This window comes from Podarcis filfolensis (assembly GCF_964270895.1).
Source record: "Podarcis filfolensis genome assembly, chromosome: 2".
In the NCBI taxonomy this organism is placed as follows: Eukaryota; Metazoa; Chordata; class Lepidosauria; order Squamata; family Lacertidae; genus Podarcis; species Podarcis filfolensis.
In genome coordinates, this window is record NC_139605.1 from 121,566,525 (window position 1) to 121,589,749 (window position 23,225).

Below are 23,225 nucleotides of genomic sequence, written 5' to 3' on the forward strand. Positions count from 1 at the left end.
TGGCATCTTGTGAACCTCCAGGGTTCTGGAAGATTCTGCAAATTTGGGCCTGCTCAGGAACAAGTTGTCTAAGTGGGACTGTACAGAGGCCACAAAGAAGAAGCCACATTTAAACAGATGTGTGTGTGAAAACAGGGCACTGGCTGAAACGTCATTTGAGATGAAACCATGAAGCCCAGTTCCCAACTCAAAAACAGTGGATCAAACCACCCCACTCCATGAGCTTGGAAGGGAATTTCTCCCTAGGTGTAATTTATGGGTAATGTTTCTCTCACTCGCTACTTGCATCAATCACTTCATGCTATCTGTGAGCAAGTATTTTTTTTGTCAGAATGTGTACTTGTGGTCTACACTGAGCAGTGATCTATGGATGGTGGATAGTCTTATTTTGTGTAGGGCTTGGTCTAAATGACATTTTCCTCTCTTCCAACTCACACGATTAAATATTTCAGGCAGGACCACCAGATAAGGCGCAAGCCTGGGCAGTGTGTATGGAGGTGGTGGGCTGCCCTCTTGGCCTCGCTGATGTAGTCCAAAGGAAAGCAGCTAGGCTGCAGGAGTTGTCAGAAGGAGGCGCACAAAGTGCTATTCAACTGTCCTAGGGACTCCACTCCGGACTTGGGTATGGCTTACTTCTTAGCCTTTTCTTCTCTCAAAAGCAGTATAGGATCAGAGGTTTCCTTCTCCTAGATAGGCTGCCTTCTCAGGTTGACAAGCTATAAACGTACTGCAAATCTGGAAACCAAAATTGTGTAATCCAGGAAAACATAAAATACACAGGTTTACCAAGGCAAATGTATTTTTATGTAAATTTTATGCAGATTTTTTATTTATTTTAAAAAATGATATCTTGTCGAATGCAGGAATGTAGAATCTGTGACCTCCCAGGTACTGTTGAACTCCAACTCCAGTCAGCCCCAGTCAACAGTCCAATGGTCAAGAATTATGGGAATTGTAGTCTGGCAACATCTGGACTACAATTCCCATAATTCCCACCCCTGGTTTGCATCAGTTAAATTTGATGTAATAGGTGCTCTATTCAGCACTAGCAGAGGTGGAAAGAACTCACTTTGAGTTATGCTAGATTAAGCTCTTCTTAATTTGCATAAAAGCAAAGAGAAATGAACATTCAAATCTGACAAGTAGTAGGTAAAGGCAGAATACCTGAGACCAGGAGCCGTAGCCTAGGGACAGAGGAGTGTGAAGGATAACAGATCTTCCACCCTAGCCACCGGAAGCCCTTGCCAGACATTATTTAATCCTACAGCTCTTGAAGAGCAGTGTCATCACTTTAAAATGAAAAGCAAATATGCAAGAGGTAAAAACTTCCACGTATAACAGAATGCCAGGATTCTCAAGAAGATGCTCTTGCGTGGAAATCAAACTCAGCTATATATAACACTGATCACAGCCACACAGTAAACAAATGAATCCAACCCTCTGTTCCGCCTCAGGCAATCTGGGTGGCCTTAGGCAAGTGATCCGATTATCATTCTGGCCTCAGTTTCGCCTCTCTATAAGAAAGGCGTGAAAGACCTGCTGCAAAGCTAACTATGGAATTGTTGGGAAAGTAACTCAAGATTCTGGCTTTTGTTTCCAGCCAGGTGGCGAGTTCAAGCAATTGCTTGCTTTTCAATCCTAGTCCCCAGCTGTTCTGTTAACCAGCTGTAAGGCTTCTTGCTCCCAGCTCAATTGCTTTATTCCCCACTAATGCCCTAGCCGCTACTGAGTGAGTGCATCTTGTCTGACACGATGATCTGTACAGTGGGAGGTTTGTGTGCGCGTGTGCATGTGAGCACATGTTTTCTGGTGGTGAGAGAGCTTCTGCAGCTAAGAGGAACATGTCAGTGGCTGCCACTGGGGAGACAGCTGGTTTATACTCTAGCAGAGGAAGCCAATGGAGTGCCCTCCAGATGTTACTGGATTCCCCTTGGCCAGTGCTTAAGGATTATATATTTGCAAAATAAATAAATACAACAATTCTATACCACCAATGTTACAGGAAAATTTCATGGTGGAGAGTAGCATAAGATCAACAATCAAATTACACCCACAAAACAATTACAAAATACATAAAAAATCAGTAGCTCAAATTAATACCCTAACCTCTGAGAATGTGGACAGGCTGCTTGGACGAGTGAAACCAATCACCTGTCTCCTTGATCCTTTCCCATCCTGGCTGATAAAAGCGAACGGGGCAGGGCTGGACAATGGGCTCTGTGGGATGGTGAATGCTTCCCTCTGTGAGGGAGTCTTCCCAGACCTGCTTAAAGAGGCGGTTATTAAATCGCTTCTTAAAAAACCATCTTTGGACTCAGCCAATATGGCCAACTATCACCCAGTCTCAAATCTTCCATTCTTGGGCAAGGTGATTGAGCGGGTGGTTGCTGAACAATTCCAGGCACTCCTGGAGGATGCGGACCATTTGGATCCCTTCCAATTCAGGCCTCATCATATGACTGAAACTGCCTTGGTCGTGCTGATTGATGATCTCCAGTGGGCTAAGGACAAAGGTGAAAGCTGTTCCCTAGTTCTGCTGGATGTCTCAGCGGCTTTTGACACCATTGACCATGGTATCCTTCTGGACCATCTAGAGGAGTTGGGAGCTGGGGGCACTGTTATGCTGTGGTTCCGCTCCTTCCTCCTGGGCTGTATCCAGAAAGTGGTGTTGGGGGATGAGTGTTCAGGCCCCCGGGCTCTCACTTGTGGGGTGCCTCAGGGCTCTGTCCCTCATGCTTTTCAACATCTATATGAAGCTGCTGGGAAAGATCATCAGGGAGGTGGGGCTGGGTGTTTATCAGTATGTGGAAGTTTTAAATGTTTGATATATTTATCTTGTTCTTAATATTCTATTGGGAACCACCCAGTGACTGGGGAAACCCAGCCGGATAGGTGGGGTATAAATAATAAATTATTGCTATTGTTACCCAACTCTACCTCTCTTTTAAATCAGAACAGTGAAGGCAGTGAATGTCCGGTGTGAGTGTCTGGAGGTGGCTGGAGGATGGATAGCGGCTAACAGATTGAGGTTGAATCTTGACAAGACAGAAGTACTGTTTTTGGGGGACAGGAGGCGGGCAGGTGTGGGGGACTCCCTGGTCTTGAACTGGGTAACTCTGCCCCTGAAGGACCAGGTGTTCGGCCTGGGAGTCATTTTGGACTCACAGCTGTCCATGGAGGTGCAGGTCATTTCTGTGCCCAGGTTAGCCATCTACCAGTTTTATCTGGTACGCTGGCTGAGACCCTACCTTCCCACAGAAGTGGTGCATGCTCTGATTATCTCCCGCTTGGACAACTGCAATGTGCTCTACGTGGGGCTACTCTTGAAGGTGACTCGGAAACTACAAGTAAGCCAGAACACGGCAGCTATACTGGTGACTGGGAGTGGCTACCAGGACCATATAACACCGGTCTTAAAGGATCTTTACTGGCTCCCAGTACATTTCTGAGAAAAATTCAAAGTGTTGGTGCTGACCTTTAAAGCCCCAAACAGCCTCGGCCCTGAATACCTGAAGGAGCATCTCCACTCCCATTGTTCAGGCCGGACACTGAGATCCTCCTCCAAAGGTCTTCTGCTGGTTCCCTCACTGCGAGAAGCAAAGTTACAGGGAACCAGGCAGAGGGCCTTCTCAGTAATGGTGCCCTCCCTGTGGAACACCCTCCTTTCATATGTCACGGAGATAAAGAACTACACAACTTTTAGAAGACATCTGAAGGCAGCCCTGAATTGGGAAGTTCTTAATGTTTCGCTATGTTTTTATATGCTGTAAGCCACCCAGAGTGGCTGGGGAAACCCAGCCAGATGGGTAGGTATAAATTATAAAATTATTATTATTATTATTATTATTGTTGTTGTTGTTGTTGTTGTTGTTGTTGTTGTTGTTATTGTTATTATAATAGCTGGACCACCCTGCAGAGGAAAGCCCAGCTGAACAGGCTGAGCTTTAAGCAGGGGTTTAAATGCCAATACTGTAGGTGCCTGTCTGATGTTCAGTGAAAGCACAGGCTGACATTTTATGGATTTCAGCATGCTATGAATACATTTCAGCAAGCATTTCCTGATCTATGAACAGCTGTAGCTGTTGCACCAACCAAAGCTGGTAGAAGCCACTCTCAGGGCTTGTGCAGACTTCTGCTTGTCCTGTGCCCTGCTCCTTTCCAGGGAAAACCTGCTCTTAAGCTCTAACTCAGAACAAATGGCAATCTATGGAAAACCTGATTGTTGTTTGCTCTGATTGCGCACTAAAGAGCAGTTTCCCCGGGGGAAAGCAGTGGGACAAGAGGAAGTATGAATAAGCCGCTAGCCACTGAAGCTACTTGAGCCTCCAGAGACAAAGATGGATGTAGGAGGAGCCCCCAGCTTTAGAGGGAGTGCTACCCTATGCAGAACAGGCATATGAACTGTTTTCTGGACCTCAGAACAGCTCACCCACAGAACCTCCTTCTTACCAAGATTCAAGTTCAGGTTATTCATGGTCACACATCCCACCACTGTGCCCAGGCACACCTGATTCAGGTGCGATGGAGAAAAGAGTTGTTCATCATCAGCATACTAATCACACCACACTCCAAACCCACTAAGGATCACTCCCAATGGCTTCATATTTTTAAAGAGCATTGGGGATAAAAAGCGTTGTGGAACCCCATAACTGCTAAGGGGACAAAGAGCAGTCTCCCCATACTACTGTCTACAGCAGATCCTCAAGACAGTAGTAGAACCATTGTAGAACCATCCCGCAGAGCTAGTCTGGAAGGATACAATGGTAGATGGTACAAAAAGCTATAGAGAAACTGAAAATACCCTGCCCCCCCCAAGTCATACATTATCGCAAAGGTCAACTAAGTCCCAGATGTAGTACAACATCTGGAGAGCACCATGTTAACTGCTTCTATACCATAGGCAAAGAGAGCAATAACTAAGACTTTGGAATTTTGTATCTACCTGGAAGAGTGGAGCCAACTGATTATGATTGCTGCTGCAGCAGCCGCCAGATTTAAAGCACACTTTTTTGAGAGCTCAAATGTCTCCAGGTCATTTCTGTGCCAGGACCTTTTAGCATTGTGGAGGCATTGGCCTCCCGCATTCAACTGGAAACAGAATTAAAACTCTGATTCCACATAGCACTATAGATTTAGTCCAGTAACAGTCCTGTAATGTATGCCCCTGTGGGTATGTTCTTATGCCTGTTCACTCATAAGCCAGGCCCATTTAGTGACAGGGAATAAGGCTGTGTCAAAAACTTGATGGTTCAGATTTTAAACTCAAAATGCTTCTTTTACCCCACTGTTGAAACGGACACCTAAAATGGGAATGATTTTAAACTATTTGGGGAGGGGAGGTTTACAGTTGGCAGCTCGGTGATTTCTTCTTTCTGTAGCCTCACCCATTTTCTTTCTTTTTTCTACCAGTCATGGCAATGGAGTTCCTTGTGATGGCAAGTAGCTGCCATTTTTCTCACTCAGAATGTCTTCACAGCATCATTTCCAGGGGCATCTGAAGGAGAACCATGGCAGCCAGCATAGCTGGCTTGATGTGTTTCACCACTAATACTTATAAAAGTGTTGTTGTTATTGTTTAAAGCTACCTGCCAACAGTAAGTGTGCCCTCATCCCCAAATAGTTTGAAATAACTCTTCCTGAAATTGACAATCCCTCTGCCTCCATTTTCATCACCCATGAATGGGGCAGCAGATTTGGGGACCATTTTCATTAAAAACCTGAAGGATGCTTAGGATTGCAGCCTTTAATCAGCAAAGATCTCCTGGTTTGCTATGGCCTTCAGTAATGCCAGCATTACTGAAATCTGTTCAAGGGGAAAAAATAGGTATAAAATGAGAATTCCTGGATGCCAAGATCCAAGTTTGGGGCAAGTGAGAGAACTCCTGCAGAGATCTGAAATCACAAATTATGCAGCAAAGTAAAGCATGGAAATATAGGTTGTTAGACATTTAAAATATGCTATTGTGAATTCCAAAATTTCCCTTTTCCCCCAACATAGAAAAAGATGAGACAGTTGGTAAGTTAACCATGGTTTACTTACAAACTCTCATGTGCTTTTCCATACAGCATTCAGAAAAAGTTGCACAGGCAGTAAAACTTGGCTTAGTTACAGTGGTGAACTAAGTGGTGAAGTTGATCAACTCCAGAGAGGCTTGTTAAGAGACTTGGAGCAACCAGCTCACCAGCTCAGACCTAGCCACATACTGAATTTCTCAGGTAGACTGGAAGAAAACAAAAGCTGGATTACCTAGTCCTTCCCAAGGGAGCTAAGCCTGGCAGGGAAGCTTACTCTGTGGTCTTAACCCCTTCATGCATATTAACTTAAGCATGCATAGACTTAAGCATCTTGGTTATATGAGGCTGGTTATCCCACAAAATCAGCCCTTTATAGCCAGCCATTTCCTGCTGCCTTCCATCCTGTCATCCGTGTGTCCCCCCCCCCCCCCCAGCATAACTGAAACAAGCCCTTTAACTCAAGTCACTGGCCCTCTTGACATTAGCTGTTTAATGACTCGTTTCCTATTTGCAGCCAGTACAATTCTACTATTTGCTTGCTCATTTTAATTTCATTTTACTTTCATTTAATTGTGCTTTAGCAGGAAAAAAAATATTAAAAAGACAAAACTCTGGCTTTGGAAGGGACCATATAGTGTGACATGATGGCAGCTCTGCCAGGAGATGCAGGGCAAGCACTTCAGAAAAGTGGGCCATCACCAGCCCCATGCCAACTGTTTCATGGACCTCTCCTCCCCGCAGGCACGTCAACAGCACTTTGCCAGTCAACACGGAAAAGGATGGAATTAATATTGTGTTTATAGTTTTGTTTTTAAAAAACATTTTTCACCTGCAAGATGCTTCGGGAGGGCTTGATTTCAGGACTGGATTACATGCTCAGAAAACTTGCAACAAACTCAGTAAACAAAATGCTCAGAAAACTTGCAACATAGCAGTTCTTTAAAAAGATGGGGAGGCAAATTTGAAATAGAAATGTTTGGTGGTGTTATCGTTTGGAGGCATCACAACAACTGGATAAACAACTGTGTCAATTCCAGAGAAATATGTTTATTAATCCTCTAGACAATACTGAAAGTTAAATCAGCAATATCCCCAGATTGAGAGGTCAGCTGAGCAACACTGAGGGTCTCAGAGCTATAGAACTATTCCAGCTAGGGATTTCTTAGTAAAAGTTTGCACTCTTCACAAGGGCTTTTTTTCCAGCCAGATCTCACTGGAGCTCAGTTCTGGCCCCTCTCCGGTGCCATTTCTTTCTCTCTCAGAACGCTCCCCTAAACCCACTGTATTCTCAGGGGAGTTGTATTACATCACAAAGCAACTTTCCTGTGCTTTGTGGATGAAGTTAAACTGGTAATAGAGACAGCCTGGGGCCTTTTTTCCATTTCTTTTAACTAGGGCTGCCACACGCCTGGATTTTCCTAGACATTACCGAGATTTCAAAGGCAGAATTGACGTGGGGGGGGGCGGGTTTTCCAGAAGCTGGTGCTTTGTCCTGGATCTTAGGCAAGTCAGGGTGACGGCTGAATCATAGTTTTATGTGAAGCAAAATACATGGGAATGGTCAGGATTTTTGTGGGATGGGCAGGCTTTTGTTGGGGGGGGGAGAACCTAAGTGTAGCCTCCCCTTGGCTACGCTCATGGGCAGAAAGTATTTCTGACCCTATTTCCTTTTTGGAAACATCAGCTGGGGAAAGGAGGAGCCTAAGCCACTTACTGTGATTTGCTCTACATTAAGATAGTGGTGCCTAATGCAGCAGACAAGGTTTTAATGGGCTTTTCAGCACAGAATCATGTAGCACCAGCCCTGGAATATATGAACCAATTCACTTCAAAGTTATAAAGTCCACACAACTTGGGGCCTCTTCCCAGACCATCCCACTTTGTGATCAGCTGCGAGGCAGTTCTGGATTAATATCAGTATGTAAGGTCAGAGGATCTATTACTCGCCAGAGCGTCTTCTCAGTAATGGCAACCCAGTTGTGCATCACCCATGAGGTTTGGCTGCTGCCAGCAGAAGACCTTTCTCTTCTGCCCGGCCCTCTGAATATGTATGTATAGGGCCTGCACAGTGAGATACTGATCAATTTTTTTTCTATTATACTTACTTGTTTAGACTGTTTTAATGGTATCTTATATCTTACTATATTGTTGCTTCTGGCCCTGGAATTATCTATGATGATGAGGTTAAAGATATAAATTTTGGGGGGGGGGGGAATTATATAGATGTCTCTCTGTATATATGTGCACACACAGCTTTTCATTGAGAAGCCAGAAAAAACTAGGTGATTATTTCTGCCTGGTCTTTGAAACTAGCAAAATTGCAGGCCATCCACCACAATGCTTCTTGGACACAATCCCCACTTTTCCCCAATAGCTCTCTTTCCCACTCAATATTTTATTCCCTGTTCCTTTTCTTCCTCCTTCCCCAAGTGCCTTTTGGGTCTCTGTCACACTTTTCTCTTTACACTCACTCCTTTCCCTCCAGTTGCCTTCTCTGGAAGCAGGGCTTCATTTGACTTAGAACTTATTAGCACACTGATTCTGCATTCATTCAGTGTTGAAGGTCAGCTCTATGAAGTACCAATGCACAGTGATAAGAAGAGGACCCTTCCCTCACCACTGAGTTATTAAAACAAGCCCCCATGCTCCTGGTCTATCTTAGCTCTCAGCTAAACACTTAAACACTTCCGGAAGAGAAAGTGAAGGAGGCGGGAGGTCAGAATGCACTAGGGAGCTCAGAGTCTTTCAGTATGTTTCTATTAGACTTCAACTCCCATCAGCCCCAGAAAGCATGGCCAATGGTCAAGGATGATGGAAGCTGTAGTCCAGAGGGCCAAAGGTTCCCCATCCCTGCACAAGTGCGATCAGAATATAATTCCTTCTCCCATTAGCAGTCTCAAGCTTATGTTCTTTCAAGCAGATTCCTACACGTCACAAAACAAATAATATTATAAAGAAGTGTCTGTTTGGTTTGGTTTTGCTGGGGAACTTGGCCCCCATTACCAGCACTTTTCTGCTGCTTGAATTGGTTGCAGATGTTTGTTCAGTGAATTAGTTTGATTGCTGTTTTGATATTGATTTTAAATGTGTTTTATGTGACTACTGTCATATATGCCACCTTAGGAGCATAAGGAGAAAAGTGGTAGAAAATCTCCTATATAAATACATTTTTAAAAGCAAGGACATAACTGTGTGGCCCCTCCCTCTACTTGACAGTGGGGGCTGTGTGCATGTGCCTGTGGCTGCCAATTCATAAAGAACACACATGCAAGGTTTGCTATCAGGCCTAGAATTTGGTCTCTTGGGAATCTCAGATTTCGTTTTTAGTTGCAAAGCCCCAATGAAAAGGTCATCAGACTTTCCCATTCCTGCCGTTACCCTTTCCCTTTCTCGCTAATACCATAAAATAACATTGTGGATTTGAAAACCTGAATGGTGAAAGCAGAATGAATCATTCAAAGCCAGGCAAATGACTGCATATATATATTTAAATTTCATGATTCATTCTGAACACAGAACTTTGACTTCTTGCAGCAATCCATCTCTCTCTCTCTCTCTCTCTCTTTCTCCTTCTTTGGTAGTGAGTGGGGTTCAAGTATAATCCTTGATGTGTAAGAACAAACTGTTGATACCCCGTATCAATAAACTTTGCATGTGGTCAAACATACTGTTTTCTTTAGTATTACTTCCCACTTGCATAAATGGCCTTTATTATGATGAGTCAAGATGGGGATATGGCTGGTATAGTGCAGAGATTTATTATGACATTCATATCACTCCCACCTTTCCTGCGCGGAGCTCAAGCAGGCACACTTGATTCTCCCCTCCTCATTTCATCCTCACAACACCCTGATGGGGTAGGTCAGGCTGAGAGACTGCAACTGTCCCAATGTGAACTTCTTGACTGAATGAGGATTTGAAGTCTGATCTCCCAAGTCCTAGTCCAACATGCATTCAGGATTGGATCTACTCTGACCCATAGTTTAGGGCTGAGCCATTAAATGGAACCAGGGTGTGTGGTAATAAGTGGCCAAGCCAAGTACAAGACAATCTCAGCTAGGCTGCCATGCCGCCCCCCTCTACTTTCCTCCCTCCCTCTCTCCCTCTCTCTCTCTCTCTCTCTCTCTCTCTCTCTCTCTCTCTGCTGCATTGGGCCTTATCTATTTTTCAATGCATCTTCAAAGGCAGAGATTCTCTCTAAAGAGAGAGACAGTGTGGGAGATGGGGAGATAAAGGAAGGGGGGAGGCAGGCAAGGTTAATAGCTAATTGAAGAGCAGGGAGGAGTACCTTAACTATGCTGAAAGGAGGTGGAGGATGGAAATGTAGCACTGGGAGCCAAATCTGTAACGGGGAGAATGGCCAAGTCCAGAGAAGGGGAAAGAGGCAGATGTGGAAATAAGAGAAATGGCTGCAGTGGGTTGAAGAGCGTGAGCTGCCCTCCTGGGGAGAAGGGTCAGAATTCACAGGTCCTGCTCTCAGTTGTGGAAAGTGCAGCAGGCAGTCAAGGTGAGGCATCTGATCATAGCCTGCATTTTTAATCAAGGCTTATATTTTGATCAGATTCCTGTATTCTAAAAATGACCTTAAAGAAATATATATTTGTAAATGTTTGTATCTCTCATGCCAGGCAGAAACCATACTCTGGCAGCTGTTTATCTTCTTGATCAAGGGCCCCCCTGATCTATAGCAGTGTCTCAGGGTTGTAAAAGGAAATTAAAGCCTGGGAACAAAAGGTCACACTGACCATACAAATGATAGAATACAATCAATCAAGGTTGCAAAAACACTGTGCCTCCCATTAAACTTGAGCCACATCTTCCTAAGGTTAAAAAAGCAAGAGCTAATACAAACAGAGCTGGCTAGGGAAGAGGTCTCTCTCTCTCTTTGGAACTGCTTTGAAGCTTCAGGGAATTTAGAAAACTTAGAGAACCTAGCTTTTATAAAGTTCCTTTTTACTTAAGAAAAGGTCTTTGCTTCTAAAAATCTATATATGTTATGTATGAAATATATTGGCTTAAATGTAATTATGCAAAGGATTTAGAAAGTAAGAAATTATAGAATCATAGAAGAGTTGGAATAGACCACGAGGGCCATTGGGTCCGGACCCCTGCCAGACAGAGAGACGCCATCGGAGCACTCCTGACATATGGTTGTCAGGCCTCTGCTTAATGACCTCCAAAGAAGGAGATCTTTCATTGATAATGTGTGGGAAGATGAACAAAAGATCTGTTTTGGAGTGAATAGGGCAATAGGGCAAAAGATGAAATGTTAGTTAAGGCGCCTAGTCTAGGGCAAAAGGTTATCTGGTAATTAAGGTGCCTTGTAGAGGTTAATGGCTGTTTGCCAATTATAAATAGAAGGAAATATAGCTCTTTGTCTCCCATAAAAGGTAATAGGAAATGGGTGTATCTTTTATGATTGGTTCTAGCGAACAGCCAATAGGAATTTTAACCAGGCTGATTGGACAGAGACAGCCAAAGGAGGAGCAAGGGGGCTGAGCTGAGGGAATATAAGTGCTGGCCATAATGACAGGAGGGCAGGCCAGAGCTTGGTAACTATATACCACTGTGCCTCACATTTATTTGTCTGACAAATAAATTATTATTTTAATTTCTCTATTGCTGCGTTGAATATTTCATTCCAGCTAAGCGTTAACCACAAGCAGGGCGCTACAAAGGAGCCCAGGCTTTCTATCTTGATTCTCCATGGGAGAGATCCAAGGACTTGGTGCTGAGCCTAGGCTGGGGACGACGACGACGACGACCTATGGCCCTCCAGGTCCTATTGGACTCCAACTCCCATCAGCACCCATCCAGCATGTCTAATGGTCAGGGAGGACATAAGTTTGTGTCCAGAAAGATTTGGAGTGCCTCAGTGTTCCCCAATAAAACTTGAGTGTGGGTAATGTATAGGGAAATATCTGGCTCAGCAGAATGTTTCCAGGGATCAAGAGTCAAAGTCTCAGTGCCCCCTATATCTCCCTGCCCTTCTAAACTAGGAAAAGGTATATGTTTGATTTGTGTAATTTAAACAGGTCATGGGGAATTTAAATTTCCTGCCACAGAGTTTGTTTTATGTTGGCAAAGAATTTTGATTTTATTTGGATTCTTTTTAGCAACCATACAAAGAAAACAGGTGTCTTCTTTGTTAGGAAAGATTGTGCTGTTTAATGGCTGAGAGACCAGGGCTAAAATCCCACACACACTTACCTGGGAGTACCATTGAATTCAACAGTGCTTACTTCTGCATAGACATGAATAGGATTACACCAAGAGCAGCAAATCTGGTTTGCATTTACCTCTGCCAAGAACTTACTAGGTTGGGAGTAGCCAAAATGGTTCCCACCAGATGTTTTGCAGCACAGCTCCCATTGGCTTCACTGAGCGTGGCCAGTGATCAGGAACGGACAGAGCTGAGAAGGCGGTGGTGATAAATGGGGAGCTGAGTTTGGTAGCATTATGAGGGTGTGGGTCCCAAACCCCTCTAATCCCTGGATCCAGCAAGTATTAGAATTTAATCAAGTCTTGGGGTGTTAATAGGGGTGCTACACGTCTCTAATCCCTGGATCCAGCAAGTATTAAAAGCTAATCAAGCCTTCAGATTCTGGGAAAGGGACAGACTAGCTTCCTGGTGAGGTGTAAAGAGAGCCAAGGAAGGGGCTCTGTGGGAGATGGCAAATGGGTGAACCCCCTACCTCAACTTGCAGATAGTGAGGAGGAGTAAAGCCAGAGTTTAGTGTTAGTTGTTAGGTGAGCTAGAAGCTGGAAAGCTAGAGAGGCAGAGCACAATGTTTGATTTCTGAATCCAAGGCTGTGGCTATGGGAGAAACAAGACCCTTTTGGGGTATTCATGCTGTGAACCCCTCTATCTAGGCTCAGGGTGCAAATAAACCATCTATCCTAAAGAGACCACAGTCTCTGTTGTGCCTCATTTCCAAAAGGAAACACAAATCTTGGGTAAGCATCTGAAACCCCTGGAATCTCGCACCACTTGGAGATTGGAGTGGCATGCAATGGTATATTTTAGCCTTGGAGAAGAAAGATTAGCCCAGGCCAAACCAACAGAATTTATAACTTGTTTGGTAGCCTGCTGATGACCCAAAAAATCTTCTGACTGGGACTGGGAAAACAGGACTGGTATGCATCTGGCAGGCCTCGCTACAGTGCCAGTGGGGCCATGCTCAGCTCACTGGATCATGGGCGCTGGACCTCAGTGTCCGGGCTGAACGATGGGGGTGGAGACGCTCCTTCAGGTATACTGGGCTGAGGCCGTTTAGGGCTTTAAAGGTCAACACCAACACTTTGAATTGTAGCCGTTGATAGCCCTCTCCTCCCCCTTGAATATGTCTAATCCTCTTTTAAAGCCAACCAAGTTGGTGGGTATCATTGCCTCTACTGACTCAGGGGAGAAACAGGGGTGCATTGCAGATGGATGGTTGAGAAAGAGCACAGCTGCCACATAAACAAATAATGAAAGTACAAGAGTTGGGGATGGAGAGATAATCTGCCACCATCTCTTTTTGCAGTTATTAAAGCCTCGTCTTATGCATATTTATGGGGCCCTCCCGATACCTGGTGCAGGGGACCCCGCCGGCAGCACAGGAAATTACCAGGAAATTAGTGTTGCGGCTGATATGCCATCAGGGTTGAGGCTACCAAACAGCATTCTCTCAGCCACCACCACTGAAAATGCATCACAATTGTGCAAGGAAAACTGTGCGTTTTTCCTTTACTGAGATGCCTCAGCTAAGAAAATCTAGGGAATACAATACACAAACTGCTATACAGGGCTTCCCATTAATGCTACTGCAGTTTTTCCCTGGCAGACCTATCTGCCACATGTCTACCATGTGCGCTCCTTGGAGCAGACCCAATAAGGATGGTGCAATTCTGCTGCATGGTTAGAGATGTGCGCCTCCCTTTCCAAGCTCGCTGCTTTACATTTGGCAGATATGCCACAAACATATTTGCCACATAGCATAAAATGGTTCTTCATAAGCTTCACTGAGTTTATGGAAGCCCAAATATGGAGGACAGATCTGGGCCATCGCCACTCACTGGAGTAACCAGATTTTTCAAAGATGGAGAACACACACTTTGAATCTCCTAGTGGAGCGGGACCTGTAGCTTCTTCAGCCAGTTTTCTCCCTAGCCCTGCAGACACAGACAGACAGACACACACACACACAGACACAGCTGGCTACTTATTGTGTGGCATAGAAACAAAATAAGAGCCCTGCTGGATCAGGCCAAAGGCCCATCTAATCCTCTTCCCACAGGGGAGACCACAAGCAGAACCTGGGCCCAAGAGTCTTCTCCCCACTTGCAATTCCCAGCAGCTGGATGGCAGCAGGTTTTTAGATTCCTTGGCAAGAAAACAGGACACAGGGAGGCTCAGTTGTGCATGGCTTCAAGATAACGCTAGTGATTTTGTGTTCTAGGGTGCACTGCAGACCCCAGCTCTGCCTGGCACTCACAAGTTACTGGTACTTGTCCCTTGTTGACTATGTCAGACTCTCATGGCAGCCATTCTGTGGTGGTGCACGCAGTGGATTTTCACATTTCCAAATGTGTCCGGCAAGCCCTAAACAGCTGGTGCCCCCTGCACCTGCTTAATGGCCTCGGACGCCTGGTGGCCACTAGCTAACTCCTCCCATTCAATACAGAGATGAAAGAAAAAATCTGACCATTTGGAATAAAGCCACCACAAGCGAAAAAGAATGTCTGGGTTTTGTAGCTGGCCAATAAGCAGCAGCCTCTGGGCCAGCTACAAAGACTTGATATTGTTGCTTTTGTAGGGAGAGGAAACTGGTGTTGTTTAAAATACCAGCAGTGTATGTCCATGTGTCTGTCTGTTCCCTGTCGGAGCCCCAAATGAAGAGATCTTACCAAAACACCTGAAATTTCCATTATCCTCTCCTCCTTATAAAGCAAGGATGGGGAAACTGTGGCCCTCTAAATGCAGCTGGACTACATCTCCCATGGTCCAAGACTGTTGGTCATGCTGGCTGGGACTCATGGGAGATGGAGTCCAACCACAGTGCTCCGAGTGTTAGACGAGGCCCTGAGGCACCAGGGTTCCATCCCTGTATGCACACGAGAAGAGTCTTGCGCAATAATATTGGACCTGGACCACAGGGTGAGTTACATTTGTGCATTTTGTAATTTTATAAGCTATGCAACTTTGTTGCTCAGTTTGATCCTTTTACATGGTCTTTTATGTATTAAAGTATTTTATTGTAACTTTGCTGTTATTTTTATTATAGTCTAGCAATGATTTATTGTAATTGCTGAGAGTGATTTTCTGTTTAATTATTATTTGCTGATATTCTGAGTCAATTTAATGTGTCATATTATATTCTAATTGGATTATGCTTGATATAAGTTGTTTATTTTAAAGTCTTACTTTTTATTATGACTTATTTGCATTGGATTGGATTGTTATAGAATGTGTGATCGTTGTATATTTTGTTGTTTCTACTGCCTTGTAAACTGCCTTGTGAGTAGCAAAATAGAATTGCTATTTGCAGTATGCAAATTGAAAGTGGAAGCAAATGAAAAATCCCCCCTCAGCCATGAAGCTCACTGGGTAACCATGGCCCAGCCACTGTCTCTCAGCCTAATCTAACTCACAGGGTTGTTGTGAAGGTAAATGGCAAATCAGAGAAGAATGTAGGCCACCTTGGGGCAGTGGCGAAGCTGCATGCTCCGGCACAGGGGGCGGAGAGCAGGCAGGGGCATGGCTGGTGCACGTCCCGGGGGTGTGGCACGTGTCCCGGGGGCATGGCGTGCGTCCCAGGAGCGTGGCACCTGGGGCAGGGGGCGTGCGGCATGTGTCTGGGGGGGGTGGCTGCGATGGTACCCCCCTCCCCGATGGTGCCCATTCCTCCTCCGGTGCCTTGGGGTCCTTGGAGGAAAGCTGGGATAAAGACCAAACAAACCAACAAACCCTCCGGAGGGCCTCAGGTGAACCCCGTGTGCCTCTAAAAAGTGGCTTGCTTGGGAAAGTGCCATGGGGGAAACAACTGAAGCACCCTTGGCTCCTCTACAGAAGCCTTTGTCGGCTACCTGCCTGACACTGCCTGTTGAATCTGAGTGAGGAAAGCAGTGAAGCAAAGGCTTCTTCTGTCCTAAACTTTCAGCCGTCAACAGAATGACAGCTCTCCCCTCTCCCCACCTGCAGAAAGGGGAACACAGAGGAACAACCAGAGACAGCGTCAGCATTAAACCTTCTTGGCTGCTGCACCCAAACTTTGGAACTGCTTCCACAGAGAGCTGCTACTTGTTCTCTCCTTCCAGTGCAGCTTTAAAACCTCCCAATTTAGACTGCCCTTGAGAAGCTTTGTGGGTGTGTATCTGTGTATCCCTGTTTTTGATGCATGGTGTGTGTGTATATATTAAACTGGCTTTTACTACATTTTATCATGCTGTTGATTGCAGTTCCTCTTAAACTCCTTCATTGTTGGCTTTCATTGTTTGTTTTCTTTTTTGTACTGCTGTCTTCACTGTGTTGCATCTTTGGCTGCTATTTTTTGAGACGCATCTTCAACTGGATGAGGAAAGGGAGGGTATATATTTTCTTTAAAACTGAATTAAATAACAAATGAAGGAAGGGCAGCTTTTCAAAATCAGGTGCTTGAGCTCAAGACTGGCAAATCTCGGGACAATCCTGAAGGACCTGCTGTGGCAACAGGCATTAGAAGGGCATGCAACCCACTTTGCAGAGGACAGTCCTCAATTTCAGGTGTGTGGGAACCTCAGGCCCAAGGATCAAATGTGGCCCTCTGAGCCTCTCAGTCTGGACTTCAGAACTCTATCCATACCAGACCCCTGGCTCCCTACGACATGGCCATCGCCAGCCTTGCTTCTTGGTCTCCTTGAGTGTTTTTGCCTGGCTGGCATGCGTCCTTGAGCTCTGGCAATGCCTCTTGCTTGCCTCAGGTGTGAGTAGGAACTGGCCTACTGTGCAAAGACAAACTTTGCACTGGTTGCTCTGCCCACCTTTGCTCTGGCCCCTGTTGGGTGGCTCATGGAAAGTGATCCAGAAGGGAATGTAGCCCTTGGGGTGGCAGTTTCCCCATCCCATATTTGAAGAGCTATTAGATAAATAAACATAGGAAGGGAGAGGAAGGGGCTTTAAATTTGCCCATCAGGATCGGGTAGCACTGAGCCAGCAATCTGAGCAGCCATAGAGGTCAACCAGCCATAGTCTTTCCTGCAGTGAGATGTATTTCTATTTAAATTTCAGATATTTCTAAATTTGCCATGATATGTACAAATTAACACATGCAAGTGTCATGCAAATTGGTGCCTCTTTGCCCCTTTTGCTGGTGATGTGGAAGTGGGCAGCCTAGGGGAGCATCCATCAATCCCCTTCTCCTCTAAAGGCCGCTTGCATCAGCCCCAGCCCAGGCACAGAGGGAACTGCAGCTCCGCATGTTCCCACTTTCTCTCTCTCCTTTTCCAAACTCCCTTTCACAGCAAGAGTTTGCAATGGGCATGATGAAAGGGAATTGCAAAACACTTGGCAGCCCAGGCAGTGTGGTCGATGGCACGTGGGGCAGAGGAGGTCATTGGACATGCATGTACTTGAGGAAGAGAGCCAGGAGCACCCAGCAATTACCTGGTGCTGATGACACCCGGTTCCAATTCACAGGTCATTTGCCCCTTACTCACAGTGACAGTCTCCCTAGAGCAGGCTCCTTCGAGAAGTGTGTGCCAAAGGCAACAGCAATTATTTCCCTAGATAGTGTTTTGAGTTTAGGTTCTTTAAAATATCTCTCTCTCTCTCTCTCTCACACACACACACACACACACAAACAAACACAAAAACAAACACACAAGGAATGCAACTCAAGGCCCAGGGACCCACATCATGTGGATAGCCAGCTTCAATATTTAATCCAGTGCTGCTTCTTCTACATACAACCTTCTGTGGGTTTCTCAGCCGTTATGGTGTGTACGTTAATAAACTACACCTGTGACATTCTTGGTGGGATGAGCACATATTTTTTGTTATGTGGAGTGTGCAGTGAAGTGTACTGAACCAGTGCAAATGTGTCAGCCCAGTGAACTTAATTGGAATCAGGCAGGGCAGGAGAAAATCCTAGATGCCTGGTCAGTAGAGCTCCGAAAATATGATACGTATTTTAAATACCACCCCCTTTTTTTGTACTGAGCTGGTACTTAAATATATGACAGCTTTGGTCTTGATTAGGCTTGTATTGCTGCTAGAGTTTATGGTGCAATGGTTAGAGCATTGGTCTTTGACCAGGAAGACTAGAGTTTAAATCCCTCAGACACAAAGCTGACTTGGGTCTAAGCACTGCCTCTCAGCCTAACCTTCCACTAGGGATGGGGAAGAAATTCAGTTTTGTTTGCAGTTTTATGAGAAACGCCTAATTCACACTCTTCACAAACCAATACGTGAAGTGAAAAACAATTATCCTTCAAAACTCGCACATCTCCGAATTTTGAAAATAGCCTTTATACAGTGTTTCACATACATGGTCTCCTTGAATCTTAAAGCAGCCCTGTGAGATAGGTCAGTATTATTATCTGTGCATTATAAATTAAGGGGCTGAAGCTTTGCGAACAGCAGCATCCTGCCTAATGCCATGGGCATAGGAGCCAATTCCTAGGGGTCCCTTCAGTCCCCCCAATAAAATATTTGAGGGGGTCGGGGCCTCAAACCTCATGGGGAATGGCCATTCAAGTGGGGTATGTGCATTGATTACCTGCCCCCGCCCACAATATAGTATTTTATTCAAGTTGGCACCCTGGGCCATGGGCATGGGTTTGTGGCTGAGGTAAGATCTGAACTGGGGCTTTTCAGTTCACAACCTTGAGAAGTACAGTGGTACCACTGGTTACGAACTTAATTCATACCGGAAGTCCGTTCTTAAGCTGAAACCGTTCTTAACCTGAGGTACCACTTAGGTAATGGGGCCTCCCGCTGCTGCTGCATTGCCAGCACATGATTTCTGTTCTCATCCTGAGGTAAAGTTCTTAACCCGAGGTACTACTTCCATGTTAGCGGAGTCTGTAACCCAAGGTGTTTGTAACCCAAGGTACCACAGTACACTGCACTGCCTCTCATGAAGCAAAGACGTGGAAGGGAACAACCCAGAGGAGCCCCTTGCTTAGGAGCCCAGGAAGCTGCCTTATATTGAGTCAGGACATGAAGCTGTGCTGATATAAACAGCTAGTGGGGGGAAGAGGTGTGAAATTACAGGGGGGAGGACTTCACTGCACCCTAAGGAGGCAACGTGAACACACCCTACTTTGACTTCAGCTCTAAAGCAGGGCCTGACTTGGATCACCATGCTTGAGAAGACAGACAGGGGCGCAGGCTGGAATATGCCAGGCCCAGTCCATTTCGGGCAGGGATGGGGAACCTGTGACCTCCAGGTGCTGTTGGAATACAAATTTCATCATCCCTGGTCATTGGCCATGCTGATTGGAAGGTGTCAAGAGCTGGAGTCCAGAAACTTCTGGAGGGTGACAGGTTCCTTAGTCCAAACAAATCCTTGCAAACACTCGTTTGTGTGCTGCCCCCTGCACCAGCTTTTTGTTTAAAAGAGAACTTTGGGGGAAAAGATAAATGTGACTGGGCAGCTTCAGCCTCCAAGACTGTCCTCCAAGACAAGTCCCTAGTTCGAATTCCGCCTCTTCCATAGACTTCCTAGATGGTCTTAGACGAATGATTCTTTCTCAGCCTTGGTCTCCCTCCTGCCCACCAGTGACCTACAATAATAACACTGACCAATACAGATACAATGAGATAATGGATGTGAACTCTTCAAAGCGAGATATAAACGCTCAGGACTCCTATTATTAGCCTCTCTACTTCACCATGACCCAGCAGAGCCCTAATACCTTCACCTACGTGGGTGTAATGAGATTAACTGGCGCTTGCAAGCGACATCCCTCCCTGGCCCTTCCAGCCCCCCTCCCGCCTGCCTCCCCTCCCCCTGCTCCATCCTGCAGTTCAGAGCCAGGCAGCCTGGCATTTCCAAAGGGTTAGGAGTGAACACACAGCTGGTGACAGATCCCATTTATCTTGGCTAGGGGAAGGACACCAGAGAGGGTTTTAATGCGATTGCCTCAATGAGGCCAGAAGAAATGGCACAGCAAGCTGCATCTGTCAGGGCCTGACAAGAGCAGCCCAAGAACAAACCGCTGCTGGGACACGGGGGGGGGGGGGCAGACGGGAGGGAGGGAGGGACAAGGCAGCCACAGGGGAGTCCTGTTGCGAATGCACGTGGGAGGCAAGAGAAGACGCGCCAGCAATTTGCTCCCATGCTCTGCGCCGAAATGTGTCCTCCAGTTTCCCAGAAGTTTTAGTTCACCTGTGAAAGTGCCCTCTGTTCCTCTGACTCTTTCACTGGACACTTCTCTCTACTTTTGTTGGGTGTGTGAGAGAGAGGGGTGCTGGTGTGTTTTATTTTTCCAGTTAACCTTCCCCCAGAAATCTTGATCTGAGGAAGCCCCATGTGAGAAGTTACCTCATGGCGCCTTCCCCTGGTGCCCATTGGAAGTGGCAGCACAGAGCGCAGGAAGACCAGCAGCAGGGGGAGCAAGAGTCTGGGACAGCAGAGCCAGAGGCAAGGCCAGCCAGCAGCTCATTCTAGTTTGGTCCCTTTTGTCCTCCATGCAGACTTCTGCAAGGGAAACACTGAGGCTAAGGATGAGGAAGATGCCAAAGGAAGTGCCACCCTCAGTTGGTCATAAATAAGAAGCAAACACTGGCTGAAGGCAAACTTAAGTTGCCAGAGCAGGGCTCAGTCTGCCCTTATGAACCAGCCTTCACTGGTTTTTATTGAAATATTGGGGGGGGGGGTCGGGCTGGAGAGGTTGACCACTGAGCGTCTGAGATCAGTGAGCTCACTGGTTTTCTTTTTAAAAATATTTTTTCTGCACCAATGTCTTTAAAAGTAAGAAGATTTCACCTTAAAGCAGGGGTTGTCAACCTGGTCCCTCCCGCCCACCAGTGGGCGTTTCAGGATTCTGGGTGGGTGGGAGGGGGTTCTATGGCACAAGCTGAATCCTCCTTCCATCGAGCACCGGCGGGCAGTAAGGAAATTTTACCATCAAGAAAGATGCATTAGTGGGCGGTAGGTATAAAAAGGTTGACTGTCGCTGCCTTAAAGCAACAATAGCAGCCGTCAGGTGCACTCCTGCATTCTGTGTGTACAGAAAAGCCCAGCTGAGGACATCACTGGGTTTCCAGGAAGCACAGGCACTCAGGAAAGCTTCAGAGTGCAGACCACCAGAGAGATTTGAAATGCAGAATGAAAGAAAGGAGACCCACAAACATCCCTCAACTCCCTTGAAAGCAAGCTAAATGCAACCAAAAACCTGCACCTCATCCATGAGAATTTCACCAACATTTTCTCCCCCTCCCCACTTTTGATAATTTTCAAATGGCATTTCTTTTCTCATTAACTGATGGAGAAAGGTCCTCCCCCCCCCCAAAAAAAATGAAGTAGAAAATTTACACACAGCACTAGTTTGTTCACTCAAACATGCAAATCAAGTGTACACAAATCAAATATATGCACATCAAGTGCCTAACAATGCAATCCTATCCATTTCTACTCAGAAGTAAGTCCAACTGAATTCTGTGGGGCTTACTCTCAGGTAAGTAGGCATATGACTGCATATGGAGAGGCTCCTGAGAGGCCAGAGCTGCAAGTAGTTGGGGCAAGTCCTTCAAGGTGGAGGTGGGTGACCAAAGCGCGGAATGAGTGGCACAAGGGTTGGGTGCCAGTTTGAGAGCTGAAAGGAGCTGCCCAGAGCCTGGAGAAGGAAGATCAAAAGGCAAGTGAGACAGTCCTCTGGTGCCTGCACCACTTTGGGATGCAGACAGAGGAACTGGGCGACTTTGGCAGGGAGTCAAAAGGGATGGAATTTATGGTTGAAGATGGCGCCCCGGTGTTGAATTCCCCACCTTCTGCAACATATTTCCTCCCTGTCCTCATGGACATGGTGCTGAGCATTTTCCCAACACCACCAGCCAATGATGAGGAGTTGAGGCAGGAAGCACCCAACATTTTGGCACAACAGCATAAGGCAAGGTTAGTCAATGTGGCGCCCTCCAAATGTTCTTGGACTACAACTCCCATCAGTTCCAGCCTGCATCACCAACCATCAGGAATGCTGGGGGCTGTAGTCCTGAAATCTGGCAACTAGTAACTGCATATGACAATGGAAGAGAGGGAGAACACAATACAGGGATGTTCTTTCCTGTGCTATTTTCTTTTCAACACAAAAAATCCCTCTTGCAGCTTTTCCCCATCTGCTACCCTCACTCAAGAGGTTGTTGGCCAGGGATGATGGGGAGTAGTATTTCAAATTATCTGCCAGGCATCAGATTGAGGAAAACCAGCCTATGGAATGCCAGCATGCTAAGGAGAAGGGGCCAAGCCTCATTATCTCAGTGATGTGCTGGTTTTCCATGAGCAGGGAGGTTTGGTTTTGATTTACGTGGGGGAGCATTTGATCACACAGAGTCACATACTGTACTTTATTTGGAGGTATACATCAAGTTGATCAAGAGAGCTAGGATAACAGGCTGAGTGCACATGTTATGATAAGTTCCTCGTGACCCATTTCAGTTTGCAGCCTCCATAACAAGTTTGCCTGCAATTTCAAGGCTTGGTGATCAACTAATGCATAGTTTGTACATCAGTAGTTTGTAGCTAATGGTCACACAAATGCTCATACACATGAACAAAGGTCAGAAAACACAAAGGCAAGAAAATATTTCATTAGCTTTTGTTCTATGATCCAGGAAGATTGGATGCATCATGCAAGCATCCCGTTCTTTGTGAAATTCAGGGAGGGTTAGTTAGAGCTTATCCACACTTACCTTTTGCTCCACTCTTTTCAGGCAGAGGTGTTTGAGCATTTATATGTTTGTTTTTGCCCTGAGTTTTTTCCATGAAAACCTGCTCTTTAAAGCTGAATCGGAGCAAACGTCAATTCGGGTTTTCATGGACTGACGTTTGCCCCGATTGAGCCTTAAAGAGCGGGTTTTCGCGAAGAAAGCACCAGAGGAAAAAAAAAAGGGTGCTTGGAGATGGAACTTTCAATTGCAGACCATGCCTGGAAAGTGTGGATGAGCCCCTAATCAGAAACCTGTTGAAAGGAAGTCTAAACCACTACGTATAAATTGCATATACACACAGAGCCCTATTTTAAGTTGC

General features: G+C 45.8%; 1 protein-coding gene across 1 annotated transcript in view; it reads right to left on the reverse strand.

Moving 5' to 3' along the window:
• Nucleotides 1–23,225, reverse strand: part of NXPH4 (neurexophilin 4) — a 90,770-nt gene that overhangs the window by 33,620 nt on the left and 33,925 nt on the right. The window lies entirely within an intron of this gene.